This window comes from Diabrotica virgifera, chromosome 3 (genome assembly GCF_917563875.1).
Source record: "Diabrotica virgifera virgifera chromosome 3, PGI_DIABVI_V3a".
Taxonomy (NCBI): Eukaryota; Metazoa; Arthropoda; class Insecta; order Coleoptera; family Chrysomelidae; genus Diabrotica; species Diabrotica virgifera.
The window spans coordinates 205,360,014-205,380,413 of record NC_065445.1 but is presented as its reverse complement, the minus strand read 5'-3'; the positions used below and the strand labels follow the sequence as shown (position 1 = coordinate 205,380,413).

The 20,400-nt window shown below is 34.9% G+C and overlaps 1 protein-coding gene across 20 annotated transcripts in view; it reads right to left on the bottom strand.

The window, feature by feature from the left end:
• Window positions 1–20,400, bottom strand: part of LOC126882335 (cytochrome P450 4C1-like) — a 389,204-nt gene that overhangs the window by 345,371 nt on the left and 23,433 nt on the right. For 5 of the 20 annotated variants that reach the window (XM_050647221.1, XM_050647224.1, XM_050647220.1 and 2 more), the window contains exon 1: window positions 5,870–6,064. The exons of 3 other annotated variants lie outside the window; for them this stretch is intronic. The gene's annotated coding sequence lies outside the window, so the exon portion shown is untranslated. Of the gene's footprint in view, window positions 1–5,869; window positions 6,067–20,400 lie in introns of those variants that run through there. 12 more of the 20 variants (XM_050647230.1, XM_050647233.1, XM_050647232.1 and 9 more) reach the window with 6 other exon arrangements.

The following is a 20,400-nucleotide window of genomic DNA, read 5'->3' as shown; positions in this document are numbered from 1 at the left end:
CTCGTACACGATTAGAAGAACATATATAAGCTATTAGGTCTGGATCCAGCGTGTGAAAAAAAAGATGATTAATAGCAAGCTGAAAATTTGTTAATAGCTTAAGGGTGTCTAGTCGGATAAACGTTGATATAAATATGGGAACACTGGAACAGGGGAAGTTTTATTTGTGGAACCGGTTAAAAATTTGGAACGGCCAGACCACGAAAACGGCACATGTATTTTGTGCGACAGAACAGACTTAAACTCTCCGAACAGAGATTAAACTCTCATGCAAAAATCAGACTGCTATTTATTACCAAATGGGCGTTTTAATGAGTGGAACATGTAGAATATGTCAAATGACAGGAATTATGACAGGTGATAAAAATAGCAGTATGATTTTTGCATGAGAGTTTAATCTCTGGTCGGAGAGTTTAAGTCTATTCTGTCGGACAAAATAAATGTGCCGTTTTCGTGATCTGACCGTTCCCAATTTTTAACCTGTTCCACAATTAAAACTGCCCCGGTTCCAGTGTTCCCATATATCAAAGTTTATCCGACTAGACACCCTTAAGCTATTAACAAATTTTCGGCTTGCTATTAATCAACTTTTTTTTTCATACGCAGGATCCAGACCTATATTCTTCGTAGATGAAATATTTATCCATGTCAAATAGCTGACAATTTTACACAAATTTAATATAGACCAGTGCAGAGAGCTCTAAAATGGGTCAAAAAAATAAAAAAAATAATAGCAGGATGAAACCAATTCCAAATGAAAGTACACATATTAGATAACATGTGGAACATTTTTCACCAAATCTGGATGAGTGGAACATGGGTTGGGGGAGCGTTTTTAGGGGTGAAAACGGTTAATTACGGTTTGCGGCAAACCGTCACATCCTATCGAAAAAAGTTAAATGGCAAAGTTGTAGGCAATAAAAAGATCTACAACTTTTGTGAATAAACATTTTTCACATAACCTCAAAATATCCGAGAAAATCGGAAAATTCGATGTTTTTGATTTTATTTTTTTTTTCTCACTGAAAAAAAAAACATCTTTTTTACCAAATATGGTGGAAAATTACCTCTTTCTGTACCAAACACGCTGTAATTTTTCTGTATAAAAATATTTTTTAAAACTCTTGTTTTTTATGTTTAAGGGAAAAAGTAAGCATTTTTTCAATTAAAAAATCTCCCGAAATTTTTTAGCTTTTTTAAAGAAGTTGGCATTTTTTTTTTGTTTATTGAAACCTCTATTTTCTGATGGTGTAAAAAAATATATACGTTACTGTGGAAAATTTTGTCACAAAAGGCCAAAATCGGAAATTTATTTTCAACCTCTCACCATTTTCAGATTCTCAGACGTAATATAAGTAACCGGCGTCTGGCTGGGCTGCACCTACTCGCTATGCAACTTACATTACGTCTGAGAATCTGAAAATGGTGAGGGGTTGAAAATAAATTTCCGATTTTTGTCTTTTGTGACAAAATTTTCCACAGTAACGTATATATATTTCTTTACACCATCAGAAAATAGAGGTTTCAATAAACAAAAAAAATGCCAACTTCTTTAAAAAAGCTAAAAAAATTTCGGGAGATTTTTCAATTGAACAAATGCTTACATTTTCCCTTAAACATAAAAAACAAGAGTTTTAAAAAATATTTTTATACAAAAAAATTACAGCGTGTTTGAGACATAAAGAGGTAAGTTTCCACCATATTTGGTAAAAAAAAAATTTTCAGTGGGAAAAAAGTAAAATCAAAAACATCGAATTTTCCAATTTTCTCGGATATTTTGAGGTTATGTGAAAAATGCTTATTTACAGAAGTTGTAGATATTCTTATAGCCTACAACTTTGCGATTTAACTTTTTTCGATAGGATGTGCCGTTTTGCCGCAAATCGTAATTAACCGTTTTCACCCCTAAAAGCGCTCCCCCAACCCATGTTCCACTCATCCAGATTTGGTGAAAAATGTTCCACATGTTATCTAATATGTGTACTTTCATTTGGAATTGGTCTCATCCTGCTATTAATTTTTTATTGTTTTTTTGCTATTTTCACTGGTCTAATAACAAAACAAAGTTATTCTATAATTAATCAATTGATTATGTACTATAGAAAGGAACTACAACGTTAACGGGGTTTTATTATATCATATCGTCAATGAATCTCTATATATGAAAAAACCGCGGAGTGCTACTATTTAAATGGGTGGGTTTTTGAGAAATGGGTGAATTAGTCCCTTGGCACAGGTTACACTAGGGTGAGTTCTATGTACCTATGGTACAAACACGCCTACATAAAACTTGTTTCTCGTTAAATTTCCTATCTAAATATAACTTTTTAAAGTCAAAGATACTTTATTTTACAAAAATATATTAAAAAAAAGCACAAAGAAACCCAAAAGAAAGAAATTTTGTTTTTTGTCCCATAACTTTTGTCCACGGGGATATAGGTATAGACATTGCTTCATAGAAAAAAAACTTACAAAATTTCTCTTTAAAATGATGTTCGGTACAGGTCATTAGAATTTACAGTTTTCGAAATATGATTTTTCAAAGTTTGCCACTCACAGCAATTTTGGGCAATTTTCCTTGTTTTTTCGCAAATATTGTTCTGTAACTTTTTCTACGTAACTTTAGGCATATGCAATGGTACATGTAAGAGGAATATAAATCAATTACCTTTAAAACTATTTGCTGTATAATGTTGTACGATTTCTTTTAAAGAGGTTATCTTTTTCAAGATTTTATACTTTTAACGAGTTTTTATATTTTTCACGATTATTTTTTAAATTTCCCATTATACCTTTTTTTTCTAAATTTAGGTATATATTATATAACAGAAAAGAAAGCTTATTCTGTTTACTCTAAAATGGTGTATTATAAAAAATTCTAGGATTATTTTGTTGTGTTATTTTGTTGAAAAATGAACATATTCACTCGCAAATAACTCGAAAAGTATGAACTTAATGAAAAAACTATATATAGAAGAAGTTGCTTAAAATTAGTGAGTTTATCCATTTCCGGACTTATTTTGAACGTATATTTTTTTATCACTGGGAAGGGGTGAAACCCACCCACAAAGCAAAAGCACACATCGGCACAATATCACTTTTTTTCTTTGATATGTTACCTAGGCCAGACCTCCACTTTCCATTCTCCTTCAACAGAGACACACCACACTAGTTTTGAATCTGAACCTGACATAATTTTTTCCGAGGTGGAATTCGCTTTAAAAAGACTTAAGTTAAACAAAGCAGCAGGATATGATCTCATTACTGCAGACGTCTTGAAGCATCTTCCGGAATGTGGAGTGAAAATATTACATCGATTGTGTAATGAAATATGGCACACAGGCGTTTGGCCTGAGGATTGGAGAAAGACCATAATCATACCTCTTCACAAGAAAGGTTCAACAAATAATTGTAACAACTACAGGCTATTAGCTCTAATATCACACGCCAGTAAGGTGATCCTCTACATACTGAAACGGCGTCTAGAAAACTTCATAAGTTGGCAAATAGCACCTGAGCAGCCTGGATTTGTAAAGGGCAGAGGTACTAGAGAACAAATCCTTAATGTAAGAAACATCATAGAAAAAGCCAGAGAATACCAGATCCCGATATTTATATGTTTCGTCGATTATACAAAGGCCTTTGATAATGTTAGATGGGACAAACTATGGAACATATTGACGACAATGGGTGTACCTAAACACTTGACTCACCTTATTAGCAAACTGTACCAAGATAACCTGGCATATATTCGAATGGACGGATACCTGTCTGACAAATGCACTTTGGAGAAGGGAGTACGCCAAGGATGCGTTTTATCTCCCTTATTATTTAACATCTATTCGGAGTTCATAGTGCGCAGAGTCTTGGATGGTTGGGAGGGAGGAGTAAACCTAGGTGGTGTTAAGATATCTAACTTGCGATTCGAAGACGACACTACACTTCTAGCCTCTACTCCAGAAGAAATTATTGAATTATTAAAAAAACTCGAGGAAGAAAGTGCTAAATTTGGACTCATGGTTAACTACAACAAAACCAAAATGATGGTTATTGATCACCAACAACAGTTTCCTGAAACCCAAACTATTGCGGGATGCGAGGTAGTCTCATCTATGATATATCTTGGAGCTCTAGTTAACAACACAGGCAGTTGTGAACCCGAAATTAGAAGACGCATTCAACTAGCAAGAGCAGCAATGAGTGAACTAAACGGGGTCTGGCGTGATCGTCACATTACTATGACAAACAAAAAGAGACTCGTTTCAACTCTGGTCTTTTCCATATTTTACTATGCATGCGAGACATGGACAGTCAAAGAATCAGATAGACGACGTATAGACGCCTTTGAAATGTGGACATGGAGACGCCTGCTTCGAATTCCATGGACGGCTCGCCGTACAAATGTCTCGGTTCTGGATGAAATTAAACCGGATCAGCGTCTCTCCAGTACCGTTTACTCTAGAATTTTAAAGTTCTTTGGTCATATCCATCGGAGTGATCACAAAATGGAGCGGTTGGTGGTCCAAGGAAGGCCTCAGACTCAACGCCAACGCGGAAGATCTCCACAGCGATGGGCGGACATTACTAAAAAGCTTCTCAACAAACAGTATACTGAGGCAATACATGTAACTGATGACCGCGACCAGTGGAGAAATATTATCAATCAAACTGTCCGAGCTGCTGAAGGCCAATTATGAACCACAACACATCTACTAAGATGTTAATGACTATGATGATGATGATGTTACCTATGTGTGTTGTGTGCCATATTTCATGTCAATCCAAGCGGTTCTTTAAAATTTAGAGGTTTTGCAATATTTTACCGTTAAAGAACGTACTAATAATAATATCCAAAAATGAATCGCAAATTCCTTCAAATGGAGTTTGCGATGTTTGTAATAACATAAATATGAGAACTTGCATAATAATTTATGGTTTTAAGTTTATTTTTCGGGTGTAACTACAATAATATTATGCCAAAAATTATGTTAAATCGCAGATTTAAAATGCGTTTATCTCGAAAACAGTTGAGTTTAGCGAGATCAATGTAGTATACTTTTTAAATAGAAATATTAAGAGAACAAAACTTTTGATTCAAAAAGTATGTAGAATGGGGGATAAAAAACTGAACTATTAAATACGCGCTGAAAAGCGTATGTGGCGCCCTCTGGACAATACTTCATTTACGGTGGCGAATTTAGATTTCTCGTCTTAAAAAAACCCAACCTACCAGATTTCGTGTTGTTTTCCCGTACCTGCCAGGAAATATTCAAGAATAAATAAAATAAATGTTTAATTTTGACACCCTGTATTTCGGTTATTATCAACTTTCGTGCTATAGTAAGTTAGCTTGAATCGACCTATTTTAAGCTCAGGAATCTAAGATTTAATTATCGCCCATTCTTTAACAAACACCGTGCACCATTGCAAAAACGTCTCTGGGATAAACAAATAAAATAACTTTCAAAATAATTGATGGCTCGGCCTCAAATTTTAGGGTTTAATACGTACCCCCATACCCACTTTTGGATGAAATACCAAATTTCATACTATTTTTTAACAACAAATAATGAATTTGCCTTATTTTGCAATTAGCGAAGCAATAAATTAACTTTTGAACTCTCGAAAACCGTCATTTTTAAACTTTTATAATGTTCTAAATAATCCAAACTTGATTTAAACTACACATATTAATGAGGTGCAAAAAATAGAAAAAAAAACGCGTTTTTGCACTAAATTGTTAATAATTACAAAATGGCTACTAACTCTTGGCAGGAAACAGGTAGGTATATAGGTTTTCTTTCTAAAAGTCTACAATAACTAATTATAATAATAATAGGTCTAACTAACTAAAAAAGTTGTCAAATACCTGTATTATTCAAAGTCCCGAGAAAAAAATTTGCTAGCCTGGATTACAATGCCACCTGTATAAAACTACATTACATGTTCGTTAACCAACTTTTCCGATGTGCAGGATACCTCATTAGGGTCTAGGGAAATAAGAATATATCACCATAGTCGTTCTGAAGACCATCTAACTACTGATTTAGGTTCTAGGTATATGGATAAAATAATCTTCAATTAAGTATATAAGTTAAAAAGCATTTTAGTCCAGTCACTCGGTCGGAAATAGGACCTTACCTCCAAATTCTATCGGACTGCATGGATTTAGCTGAAAATTTGGATTTAACCTTTCATCATTCGCATCGTTAAAAAAAATCTTCTTCTTCTTCTTCAAGTGCCAATTTCACTAATGAATGTTGGATATCGTCTTCTTCCTTTTCTTTAGGTACCGTCTCCTCTAAGGAGGTTGGTAATCATCACAGCTATTTTAACTTTTGAGATTGTAGCTGTAAACAAGTCGACGGAACTGCAATTATACCTTATACCACTTTCTCAGATTGTTGACCCAGGAGATGCATCTTCTTCCAATACTTCGTTTTCTTCTAGATATTGTAACTTTCTTATCTTAATCCTATTCATGATTTCCGCTTGTGTTAGTCCGCTTTCCTCACTAGCATTTACTACATTATCTAAGAGTGCCTGTAGGTCTTGTATATTCTCTGCAATTAGTATAGTATTATCGGCATCTCTGATACTGTTGATGGGTCTGCAGTTGACTTTTATTCCAATTGTTACATCTTTTTTTTGTGATTTTTTAATTATTTCTTCCGAATATAGATTGAACAATACGGGGAAAGTATGCAACATTGCCTTGCGCCTCTTTTTATCTCTACTTCCTCCGAATGTTCTTTACCTATTATAGTCCAAGTAATGAAACTTAAAATAGGACAAATCCTCGCAATTTTTACAGAATGGATAGATGTGCTTGAAAATTTGAGAATAAGTATTGGATAGTCCAAGGATCAAAATCTATATGATGCCGAAAGGCGCTTTTACGATGGGGGTGGTTGTCACCCCATCTCGGGAGTGCAAATTTTTTATTATATTTTGACTGCAAAAGTTGGTAAAAACATTCATTCTAAGCAAAAAACGTTATATACATTTTTTTGATAAAATTATGCCCGGTTGCACCAACATATCTTAAGCTTAAGTCGAGAATATCATAAGAAGTAATATAATTAAGTAATATAATATAACTATTATAATATATTACAATAAAAATACCATAATATAATAATAGATATAATTGATAATAAGGTAAGAATCTAAAATTATGGTGCAACGTAAGTGATACTCAAGGAGACCCTATCTATAAGTAGAGCTTAGCTAAGGTGGAGCTTAGGATCTGTTGGTGCAACCAGGCATTAATAGTTTTCGATTTATTCGCTATCGAAAGTGTTAGTTTTATATCGAAAAAATCAATGTTTTTAATAAGTCTTCTGCTGATAACTGCAAAAGTTTTCGTTTAACCAAAACAACTTTAATTAACAAAAATGTACCTTTTGAAAAAATAAACAAAACTGGGTTTTTTAATTTTCTTTGAGACCAATAGTAATCGAGCTATACTTTATTATATGTTGGCTCTTCCTCGTCAAAAGCTAAATTTTGTAGTTTCAAAGTCAAAAGACGAGAAAACTATGCATTTTTCGAGGACTTGTTCAAACTAATTTAAAGTACTTAAAAATATCTATCTCCAGAAATAAAAAAATCTCTAGCTCAAAAATGAAGTGACTTATAATGAAACGAATATCTGTCCCTATTTTTTTCAGCGAAAAAGCTATCGCAAGCAACCCCATAATCACCACCTTAATTAAAATTAGTCATTAACCATATGTTGTCTTTTTTATTTATGTATTGTCAATAGGTTTTAGAAGTTTGACCGGCTTGACCGGAAGAATTATTGGTTTTTAAAAAAATGGAGTCAAAAACGAATCACGAATTTCTGTAGTTTGTAAAAAATGGCTTTTCTTCAGAATAGCAAGATTAGCATCAGAGATCTGAAAAAATGTTTAAATATGAAATTGTAGCTTATTTAATTCTCAAGAACCTGGTTTGCAAAAATTTTTTCTATGTTAAAAATTGAGTGAGCTATTGACAATTAAAACTTTTAATAACATGCAAAAACCACCTTTACCAACCCTTTCAAAGTCACCTATTTTTGGGACTGAGAATTTTAAAAAAATGTAATATTAATAACCTTATAGATCTTGTAAAAGCATATAAAAATATTTTTTACCAAACTTTCTAAGATAAAAAATAAAAAAGTTACGGTAAAAAAATTAAAAAAATTGGAAAGAAATCCTTTGTAAAAGGTATAAAATTTTTTTATTAAAAATCCCTTAGAAGGGCTACATCACAACAAAACGTTTTCGATTTTTATAAAAAATCATCATCAGTGTTCGATAAACTGGATGCTAGCTGAGCCACAAAAGAAAAATATCTGGGTAAAAACCCTTTACATATAATATAGATGCCTTAAAAGTGCATACTTCGATAAAAAGGCCTGTGATGGTCACATGGCAAACAGGATAATGCCCTAAGGTAAGGTATACAGGTTTCCCAACACGTGGGATCCAGATTGAGTTGATCACATTTCAATGACTTAATGGCATTAAGAGTTGCCATTAAGTCATTGAAATGTGATCAACTCAATTTGGATCCCACGTGTTGGGAAACCTGTATACTTTACCTTAGGGCATTATCCTGTTTGCCATGTGACCATCACAGGCCTTTTTATCGAAGTATGCACTTTTAAGGCATATATATTATATGTAAAGGGTTTTTACCCAGATATTTTTCTTTTGTGGCTCAGCTAGCATCCAGTTTATCGAACACTGATGATGATTTTTTATAAAAATCGAAAACGTTTTGTTGTGATGTAGCCCTTCTAAGGGATTTTTAATAAAAAAAAAATTTTATACATTTTACAAAGGATTTCTTTCCAATTTTGTGATTCATGGTATACAGCCAACTACAGGAAAACCTTTTCTTTTCCTTGTGGATTTTGTAAAAAAATTAATATATTTTTTTGAAAAAAAAAGGAGAAATCCAATTGGAAGCATAATAATGTAAGTTAGCGGTGTTTTTAGTCATTGGTCTTATTTATTCTTATTTACTTATATATTATTAATAGATTTTAGAAGTTTGACTGGCTTAGAATGACCAGTTTTTAAAAAACTGGAGTTAAAAGCAAATAACGAATTTTTGTAGTTTGGTAAAAAATGCCATTTTTTCAGAATAGAAAGATTAGCATCAGAGATACGAAAAAATGATTTAACATAAAATTGTAGGTTATTTAATTCCCAAGAAGTTGGTTTGAAAAAAAATTTTCTATGGCAAAAATTGAGTGAATCGTAAATGAGTATATCGAAAAACATTGATTTTTTCAATACAAAACTAACATTTTCGATAGCGAATAACTCGAAAACTATTAGTTTTATCAAAAAAATGTATAGAACGTTTTTGGCTTAAAATGAATGTTTTTAACAAGTTTTGCGATTAAAATATAATAAAAAATTTCCACCCCCATGGTAAAAACGCCTTTCGGAATCATATAGATTTTGATCCTTGGACTATCCACTACTTATTCTCAAAATTTCAAGCAAATCGATCCATTCTGTAAAAATTGCGAGGTGAAAAGCTTCGGTTCCTGGCGTACTACTAAGGCTACGGCTCCACGGGCGGGAAATTGACGCTAGCAGTAGCGGGAAACTTACGGCAGCAGCACAAATCTTGGCTCCACGAGAACGACAATTTACAACATGCATAGCGCCGCATCTGGCCGCATCTTGGTTTGTAGCAGTGCTGCCGTTCTAGTACAATTGTACTATTTCTAGTACTTTTTTAGCGAGTGAGTACGAAAGTACATTTTGTAAATTATCCACCCATTTCTAGTACATTTATTTCACAATCTATTTTCTTCACTTTATACAGATACCAACCAATAAAGGAGATGTATTATGTATTTGGTGATTTTTCTAGTGACTTTTTTGGTTATTGTATTGGTTGTGTGAACTGTCTTTTTAGTTAGCTGGCAACTGTGTTTTTAGTTTACACTTTATTACACCTGCCGTTGTGCCGTTTGCGACTTACTCTCTCTATGCTAATATATAACTCTATGCTTAGCTCCTCCATGTTTATTGTGGTTTATGTTTATAAACAAAAAATAGTCTAGCCGCGTTAATTAATCAATATTCTACAAGAAATATTTTAAGTATTTGATTTAATACTCGAGAGTATTTGTTTCTTAACTTTCATCTAAAAATGTATATATTTTTTTATTAGAACTTACACTTCTTGTTTTCTATATTTTTAGAGTGAGAATAAGTATTTAAAGTTTCAGTTGTTGTTTTAATGTAAATATAAACTACAGTAAAACCTGTGTTACCGGCCACCTGTACTAAAACGGCCAGTTAAAAAATTCCACAAACCAATTATATTATGTAGACTACAAAAACTGGCAATACCGGCCAACAGTCCTTTCATTTTTAATGGCCGTTACTGACAGGTTTTACGTTTTACTGTAGTGTATATTATATAAATAAAAAATAAAACTAGTTTTTGTTGTTTTCTTTGTCTTTTATTTTGGCATCTAACAAAATAACCTGTCATCTGTCATTTCTTCTTTTTTTGGGTTGTTATCTGTCATTTTTTTTCTTTTCTGAGCTGTCAAGTGTCATTTTTCCGTCGTTGGCGACAGTGAGTACAATCTAGTACATTTTATGAATAATTCTAGTACATTCCTAAATTTTTCAGCGGCAGCACTGGTTTGTAGTGGTTTCATGCAGAGTCGGCAATAAAGGGCCTGCGATGGATGCACTGCAGGCGGGCGCTCTTATTTGACGAGCGACAACACACAATACTGCAGTTGAACAGTGGATTGTGGATTCAGAAATCGGCTAGTTGAACCCCAGAATTTTATAATCCGTCTTTACAATAGCCGAGTTGATTTCCGAAGATGGGTAAATTGATTCCCGTTGCCATCTGGGGCTTGGTCGGTGTACTTAATGTTTTCTAGGAATGAGAAAACAATAAATTATTTTATAAATAGTTTTGTTACAAAAATGTATACCTATATATTTATAATAAAAAATATATCCTACATTGACATGCTAAATCTATGCTAAGGTATTTAAATGCCAGTCTAGGGGTATTATGTACGTTTTTGTCTATTTGGCAATAAGAAGAAAACCAAAGGTACTATCCCTTGCAAGATAATTCGGATGGAATTCCCCAGATTTTTTTGTGCTTGATATCGGCCCAGTCTCTTAATCTGGGGAATTCCATTCGAATTATCTTGCAATGGAGAATATATATAGACCATGGACGGAGAACATTTACTTAAAAGAACTTTGGGCAATATTCAAAAGTTCCATCTATATTCATAAATGGTGTCCAAACCTGTTAAAAATTGTAAAATGCTGTTACAGGAAAACATAATAGTTTGGTTTTCTATGTCGTTTACCATTAGAAAATCCTCGTTTTTGTTGGTTTTCACCTAGAAATGTTTTAATGTTTATGAGTTTCTTCCATACTTTTTGGTAATTTAGGCAGAAGAGATCGTCGGGCGTTATACATATTTTCAGACCAATTCCACATATTTGGTAGTCAAGGTACTAATATCGCCATTTCGTAATTCCTCATGCAAAATTTTCATATCACCCATTTTCATAGGTCCACTGACATCTTCTACGGTCTTTCGCTTCAAGGAGTTACTTAACATTTGACGATTGAGCACATCTTCGTTTAATTCACAATGATTGTGGTCATCCATAATTTCCGTCACTACGTTGTCCCCTTGGGTTTTTAAAAATGCTTTACATTTTTCTTTTGTCTGCGCACAAAAAAATCAACGCTTGTCATCATGCCGTCATTTTTTAAAGATTTGTGAAAACGCTATTTGAAGCCATTCCTGAGAAGACTAATAAATATTTTTGAAAAAAATAAACGCAGAATTAAATATTACAGTATTATCGAGGGTCAAAAGCCCCTGAGACCTTCTATAATGTTTATTTTAATAAGTCACAGGGTTTAATAAGTCTTCCTGTTTATTCTAAGGACTTTTAGCCCCCCGTATTAATGTAATATTTCATTCTGTGTTTAAATTTTTCAAAAATACTTATTGGTTTTCTCAGGATTTAAAAAAAATGAATGCGTTTAAAAATATTTCGCTCAAAATTTTGCGCCTACGGTCTCAAATGGGGTTAAAGTATTATCCATTTTTGTAATCAGTATTTCAAAAGCTTTTAAATGAGGTGTCACATGATGTACTTTCCCATTTAAAAAAATCAAAGTTATGTCTGTCACCTGAAGAGGCATCGCGTAAAGTTCGAAACATTGATGCTATATTATACTATGATTATTTTAAAAATCGACCTGCCCCAGTGTTTTGCTTATGTGCTAAAAATAAATAAGTTAATAAGGGGGTAACACTTATTCGAGCGCACTGTATGTATTACATTTTATATTTGATTATCATAAATGCATAAGCAATAAAATAATTACAAATTAAAAGCTATTAAAAGGTAATTGGAAGGATTACGATTACCGGGATTCAATTCGACCATCTAAATATTTTAACCCTTCTTAATTTAGATATTTACCTCCGCCCCTGTAAATTACTGTAAAAATGGGTCTGGACTTATCCATCTGCGACATGACCTTGACGACGCGTCTTTTACCGATCTTGAGCGATAGTTTACAGCATCGTGGAGCCGCCCAGTATTATCGTTGTTGGTTTCATTTATCACTCTTCATTTTGATGCTACTGCTAGCGTCAATTTCCCGCCCGTGGAGCCGTAGCCTAAGGTTGGCTATAGCCATTGAAAATTCGTCTCTATCTTCTGCTTTTCTGAAAAGCGTCCGTGTGTTTAGCTCGGTCCAGTAGCGAATGTTTTTCAGGCAAAATATTTGTCGTCTACCAGGACCCCATGTTGCTTTGATTTTACCCATCATAATCAGCTATAATAAGTAGTACTTATTACTACTATGTGCCGTAAATATGCTCTTTTTCTCTTTCTGGTAGTCAAAAGTTTTATGTCTTTTTCTATTCTGCGCAAAACCATTTTGTTCGTAATGTGATCGGTACACGGTATTTTCAAAATTCTCCTAAAATGCCATATTGCAAAAGCTTTCAGCTTTCTTATTAAGTCGATATTAAAAGTGCTAGCTGTTTGCGTGTTTACGCACATTTATACTGATATCTGACAATACGAACCAGTACGCCAATGCAGCTAATATTAATACATATATGGTTCATGTTTTAATACCCCACGCTCTCAAGCAGAGGGGATTGAAGGTTGAAGTTCACCAAAGGCAGATTCCAGAACCCCATTCGAGTCAAAACATTCAAAGAAGCAACATACATATTAACCTTTTATTTTTCAACACTGTTACATATCTAGTTTACTCAATATACATTTAAATTCAAAAATATTTACTTAGGTGCGAAGTGATTTACGACCACCCATCAACCTTTTTCTTCAACTTCGTACGGGGAATTCTCACGACGAGGTCGAGGCGCGTGTTGAAGCGAGCTTCAAGTGGGTCCTAATTTAAACGTCGGCAAAGAGAGATATAATATATATAATAGTGGAAAAGAAAGAGAACGCAGATACCCTACAAGACGGTAAAATTAGTAATATTTACTTTGTGATAAAATGTCCCGAATATGTCCCGAAGAATACAGGAAACCAAAAAGTTGACCGCCCTCAGTGGTGGAGATAAAAATATCAGTTGGTTTTTTTAATTCTCACAATGATAAAAATTAGAACAAAACGTAGTTTGACCATAAAATTACCACGCCACTGATCGTACCCTCGGCTGACGAGACATCCACACTATCCACAGGCTAATAAATTTTAGCATTTGGTGTTATTTTAAGGGTCATAAATACCAAATTTTGACAGAAATTTCTCTATCTCTTCTTGTGTTTAATCTTTTTTACGTTAGGTTGAATCCCGTCTTCAGTTTTTATCTTTTCTGTTACATTTTTTTATTTCACTCATAATGTCGCAACACGCTCTGTCAGTTTTCCTCTGTACAAACAAACATTTTGGTTCTTCGAGCAAATATATAATTAATTACCAGTGTCCTAGTGATCGCAGACAGGCAGACAGACACGCCCAGTTTAAAAAAGGTCAGTGTTGATATTTTCATATACCTACCCTTAAAATATCTTGATTTATAAGTGCTGAAATCTGATAACAGAAACGTGGTATTTTATTTACAATAAAGGTCGCCTCATATTATAATGCACGTCGCGTTTTCGTTACATAGCGTTTCGTTTGCGAAAAATATAATTTAATGGTTTTTAAATTGAACCATTCATATTGTGCGTATAAGACACGTAACGTAGCGTATAAGACACGTTACGTCTGCGTTCGGTTCATTCGAAAACAATATTTTTCGGATGTTGACAGATACGGGTCGTTTTCCCCTTGTTGTTTATGTAGGTATTTCTTTGAATTTGATACCGAGTATTTAGACCGGTCAGTATCGTCGCCCTCGCTAGCGAAATTATTCCGATTCGATTTTTTGCACAAATTTACTTAAAGAGAGGTTCTTATAACATATCCACAGGGTGCCAGGCGGTGCCGTGGTCGAAAAATTGTTTAAACAATCTTTTTTAAACAAATTCACAAAAATATTTTTTCATTCGAGCAATATTTTTTTTAGATAATTTGGGTAATTCTGAGCAAAAAAGGCTTCTTGTAATTTTTCTCTAAAATTGCGAAAAATCAAGGCTTAATAACTCGATTAAAAATTATTATTATGAATTTCAATAAGTGACCAAATCAAGTTTCAAACGACTTCTTCAAGGTCCTGAAGAGATTTTTGTCATTATTTTATTACAAAGCTGTTATTTTTAACTATTAACAATTACCGCTATAGTCCAACTGTATCGTCGCCCCCGTTAGCGAAATTAGATTTTTTTGCACAAACTTACTCAAAAAGAGGTCCTTATAACACATCAACAGGGTTCCGGGCGGTGCCGTGGTCTAAAAATTGTTTAAACAATTTTTGTTAAACAAATTCACAAAAATAATTTTTTATTAATAATTTAATTAAACCCAAATTAATAATAATTTGAGTTATTCTGGGCAAAAAAGGTGTCTTGTGATTTTTCTCTAAAATTGATTGTTGTCGAGTTATATGGCCATTTCCGCATTTTTGCAAGATATGTTTTTTGCTAAGAATAACCCAAATTATCTAAAAAAAAATCGTTCGTAATGAAAAAATTATTTTTGTGAATTTGTTTAATAAGAATTGTTAAAACAATTTTTTGACAACGGCACCGCCCGGCACCCTGTGGATGTGTCTGTTATAAGGACTCTTTTTGAGTAAGTTTGTGCAAAAACATCTAATCGAAATAGTTTCGCTAACGGGGGCGACGATACAGTTGGACTATAGCGCTAATTGTTCATAACTAAAAATAACAGCTTTGTAGTAAAATAATGACAAAAATCTCTTTGGGACCTTGAAGAAGGGGTTTGAAACTTGATTTGGTCACTTATTGAAATTCATAATAATACTTTTAATCGAGTTATTAAGCCTTGAAAATGGCCTTTTCGCATTTTTCAAATTTTTAATCGCATGTAACTCGACAACAATCAATTTTAGAGAAAAATGACAAGAAACCTTTTTTGCCCAGAATGACCCAGTTTATCTAAAAAAATATTGCTCGAAATGAAAAAAATATTTTTGTGAATTTGTTTAAAAAAAAATGTTTAAACAATTTTTCGACCACGGTACCGCCCGGCACCCTGTGGATATGTTATAAGGACTTCTTTTTGAGTAAGTTTATTTAAAAATATCGAATCGGAATAATTTCGCTAGCCGGGGTGACGATACTGCCCGGTCTAATTTAAAAAGTAGTTTTCGAGGCAATTTGTCATGTAAACATGTGTTGTGACAATAACCACATCTGCACCACACCAAACTGAAACCAACGTAAACGTTCTATGTATGATAATGTGAATGGGCAGTCCGATTGACCGTCTGCAAACGCTACGTGCCGAAAACGCGACGTGCATTATAATATGACGCGACCTTAAGACATTTTTGAGTTTATGTTAAAAGATTTAATTGCTTCACGTTCAAACTGCATTTTTATCTTTTTTTATGTCATAGACGAGGTGTCATTTTTATCTTTGACATTTTAAATATTTATAGTTTCGAATTTTGAACATTTTTTAAGTGTTATTTAAACATTTATTTCACACACCTTACAAACATTTTTTAAGGGTTATTTAAACATTTATTTTACAAACTTTACAAACATTTTTTAAGGGTTATTTAAACATTTATTTTACAAATACGTTGGGCTCGAATCATTACACAATAATACATTTAATTACATTTATATTTTTCTTTACACGCTTCTTCTTCTTTTATCAATTATTATAGGTAGTAGGTATTTTTCATTTTATAATTGTTACATTTTACAATTTTTACATTTTCTGACATTATCTACATTAGGTACATACTATAATTTATATTCCGATGGGTGAGTTGCGGAATTTAATTGAAATAAATGTAATAAAAATAAATAAACAACGAACGGTAATAATATTCTATTTATTGTGTGTAAACAAGCAGTATGTTGTTGACCTAAATAATACCGACGCTCGAAGGGTGTGCTTTATGCAAACGCTGGTAGAAAACTGAACTGGCTCGAAGCGAACCCCCAACTGTTATGTCAAATGATCTGCGGTTTCTTAGATAAAACAAAGACAGCCATAAATCGACAAGGTTTATGGATTTCAAGAATTTTTGACATTAGGAGGCTGGGACATCGTAATCAATTAAGAAATGTTTCTTTGAAAGAAACATTAATCTTATACAATCTGTTCAACGTTTCGTTTAACATCTGCCCTGTATTTACATGTGAATTTTGTCATTTCGTTTTGGGAAAGGTTATTAAAAAAATAAGAATTAAAATTAGTAGAAAATAGTAATTACAGCGTAATGCTATATACCCCCCTTCGAGTACGAAGACGATAAATAATACATAATATATACAAATTATAATGACAATTGAACATGGAAAAAAAATAATGCAAAGTTTATACAAGGAGAAAGAAAAAAAATCACTCGATTCACTTTGAACTAACACTTTCTTGGTAAGTTCCAGTAAATCTTGCTTTCCTCTTCGGTCTGTTGTTGTTTGCTTTGCTGGTCATTTCTTTTGTTTCGTGATGGGTAGAGTCGTGAAGTTCGTAAGCAGGTTTCAATCTGTCTATGGAAATTGTTGATTCCTTCCCGTTTACCCGGACGACAAAAGTCTTGTCACCTCGCTTAACAACTGGAAAAGGACCGTGATACGGGTTTTCTAAGCTGCTTTTGATTGTATCACGGCGGATGAAAACGTGAGAGGTGGTTTTCATGTCTTTGAAAATGAAGGTACTTTTGGATCCATGATGCGACGGTTGCGTAGGACGGAGGTTTTCGAAATGGTTTCGAAGCGTTTTTAGATAAATGTGAGCATTGTCGTCGGTGTTTCTTTGTGACGAAAACAATAGTTCACCTGGCAAACACAATGGTTCTCCGTACACGAGTTCGGCGGCTGAAGTACCTAAATCTTCTCTCCACGCTGCTCGTATGCCCAGTAACACTGCAGGTAGGCTTTCGGTCCATCGGATGTTTTCATGACATCGAATTGCTGCTTTTAACTGTCCATGAAACCTTTCTACCATACCATTTGCTTGCGGATGATAGGCGGTTGTCCTTAAATGGGAAGTTCCAGTTAATTTGCATAATGACTTGAAAAGATGCGATTCGAATTGTCGGCCTTGATCTGTTGTGATGCGCTTGGGAGTGCCGAAACGAGCTATCCAACCAGAAAAAAATGTTCTGGCTACTGTGTCTGCTTCTTGATTAGGCATCGGGAAAGCTTCTGGCCAACGTGTGAAACGATCGACACATGTTAAACAGTATCTGTTTCCTTCTGAAATCGGCATCACTATAATGTCTATGTGGACATGTTCGAATCGGCTGGAAGGTGGTAAATAACTTCCACTAGGTGAAACAATGTGGCGCGATATTTTCGCTTTTTGGCACTGTAGACACGCTCGAGTCCATTTCCTCACATCTGATTTAATGGATGGCCAAACATATCGCTGTGTGATCATCTTCACAGAACTGTTGATTCCGGGATGTGCTAGGTTATGCATGGTGCGAAAAATTGCCATTCGAAGTGGTTTCGGTACAAATGGTCTGGCTGTAGATGTTGATATGTCGCAGTACAAACTCACGTTTTGCTCGGAAAAACGTATTTTCTTCATTTGTAGTGATGTTTTCTCACTTAAAAAAGTTTGCAGTTCTGGATCAGTTTCTTGTGCGAGAGCTAAGTCAGTGATGTCGATATCTTTCTTGATGCTATCGACTCGAGATAGTGCGTCTGCCACAATATTTGTTAAACCAGAAATGTGCTGAATGTTAGTGCAAAACTGTCCTATATAGTCTAAATATCTAAACTGTCTAGGACTACATTTATCTAGCTTCTGAGTAAAGGCGAAGGTGATTGGTTTCTGGTCTGTGTATATCGTTATGTCCTTGCCTTCGATCATATGTCTGAAGTGTTTTATGGCTAGATATATAGCTAATAGTTCTCTGTCGTATGCACTATATTTCTTTTCGCTAGGTGAGAATTTCTTAGAAAATAAAGCTAAAGGTTTCATACCTGTATTCGTTTTTGTTGTAGTACAGCTCCCGCACAAAAATCAGAAGCGTCACAAGTGATGGAGATATCAACATCGTTTACAGGGTGGCTCAGTAAAGCAGCGTTAGCTAAACTGTTTTTGCAGTCGTCAAAGGCTTGGATTCGCTGTGGTGTCCATTCGATTGGTGTTTTTCCTTTGACACTACCTTTTAGGGCATCATGTAGTGGTGCTTGTAGCTCAGCTGCATTGGGTATGAACCTTCGGTAGAAGTTTAACATACCTAGAAATCTGCGTAGGTCTTTCACTGTTTTTGGCTGAGTGAAATTCTGTACAGCTGCTACTTTTTCTTGTGGAGGTGTGAGTCCTCCGTCTGATACTGTGTATCCCAAAAAGGTAATCTCGTTTTTGCCGAATTGACACTTCGCTGGATTTATCACAACGCCAAACTGCTTGAGCCTTTTGAAAATCTCTTCTAAATGCGACATATGCTGCTCTTCGGATTCTGATGCAATGAGAATGTCATCGATGTAGGCGTAGGCGAAGTCTAGACCACGTAAAATCTCGTCTATGAAACGCTGGAATGTCTGTCCTGCGTTTCGTAAACCAAAAGGCATATATAAGTATTCGTACAGCCCAAATGATGTGGTAACGGCGGTTTTTGTTATGTCATCGGTGGCTACTGGTATCTGGTTGTATGCTCTCACTAAATCTATTGTAGAGAAAATTGTCTTACCAGCTAGCGCCTGACCGAAATCTTCGATGTGCGGAATTGGATATCGATCTGGAACTGTTTTTTGGTTGAGACGTCGATAATCTCCGCAGGGTCTCCATTCCTCACCTTTCTTCGGGACCATGTGCAGTGGAGTAGACCAGTTACTTTTCGATGGTCTTATGATGCCTAGTCGTAGAAGATTTTCGAACTCTTTTTTAGCCCATTGCAGTTTGTCAGGTGCTAATCGTCGAGGCTTCGAAAAAACGGGTGGACCTGGTGTTGTATCGATGTGGTGCTTCGTTTGATGTTGAATGTCTTTCACGATACCGGCGGGTCGCGTGATTTCCGGAAATCGTAGCAGCAGTTCATGGTAACGCGACGCTTCCGCGATAGTCTTTACGCTGCCGTCGAAACACTCTTTAACGAGTCCCTTTGTTCGAAGGGTTGTCGTACTGTCTACTAAGCACTGGTTAGCAATGTCCACTAGGAGCGCGAAATGGGAAAGAAAATCGGCTCCGATAATGGGCTTTGAAATGTCCGCCACTACGAATCGCCACGTAAAATCACGCCGTAGTCCGATGTTTAATGTCAAGTTCACATAGCCGTATGTCGCGATTTTAGTGTCATTGGCCCCGTATAGTTCGTATGAAGTCTTTTCGCGTGCACCCCCGTACATATTTCCGCGGGAAAACGCACAGGTCGGCACCGGTGTCGACTAAAAACTGTTTTTTTGTATCATAGTCTGTTACGAAAAGGCGGCGAGACTTTGGGCTTCGATCGGATGCCGCATTTACCGACTGCCCGCGACGTTTCCCTGGAGCTTGCACGGAGGAGAGCACTTTTGGGCCTGGTCACCAAAACGGTAGTGATACCAACATAATATGTCACTATATTGTTCCCTACTGTAGCTACTGTCTCTAGGATATGGTCTTCGTCTTGAGTTGCTGAGGTTGCGACGGTATGTGTTAGCTTGTGCTCGAGCGCGCGACAAGCTAGCTAGCTGGATTTTCATGTCAGCTAATTCGGCTGTCAATTTCCCGATGGCCACTGCAATCCGATCTGAAACACTATTGTTGGCACTGGTCGTCATTTTCGATGTTCACTGTATATTATTAACCGGCA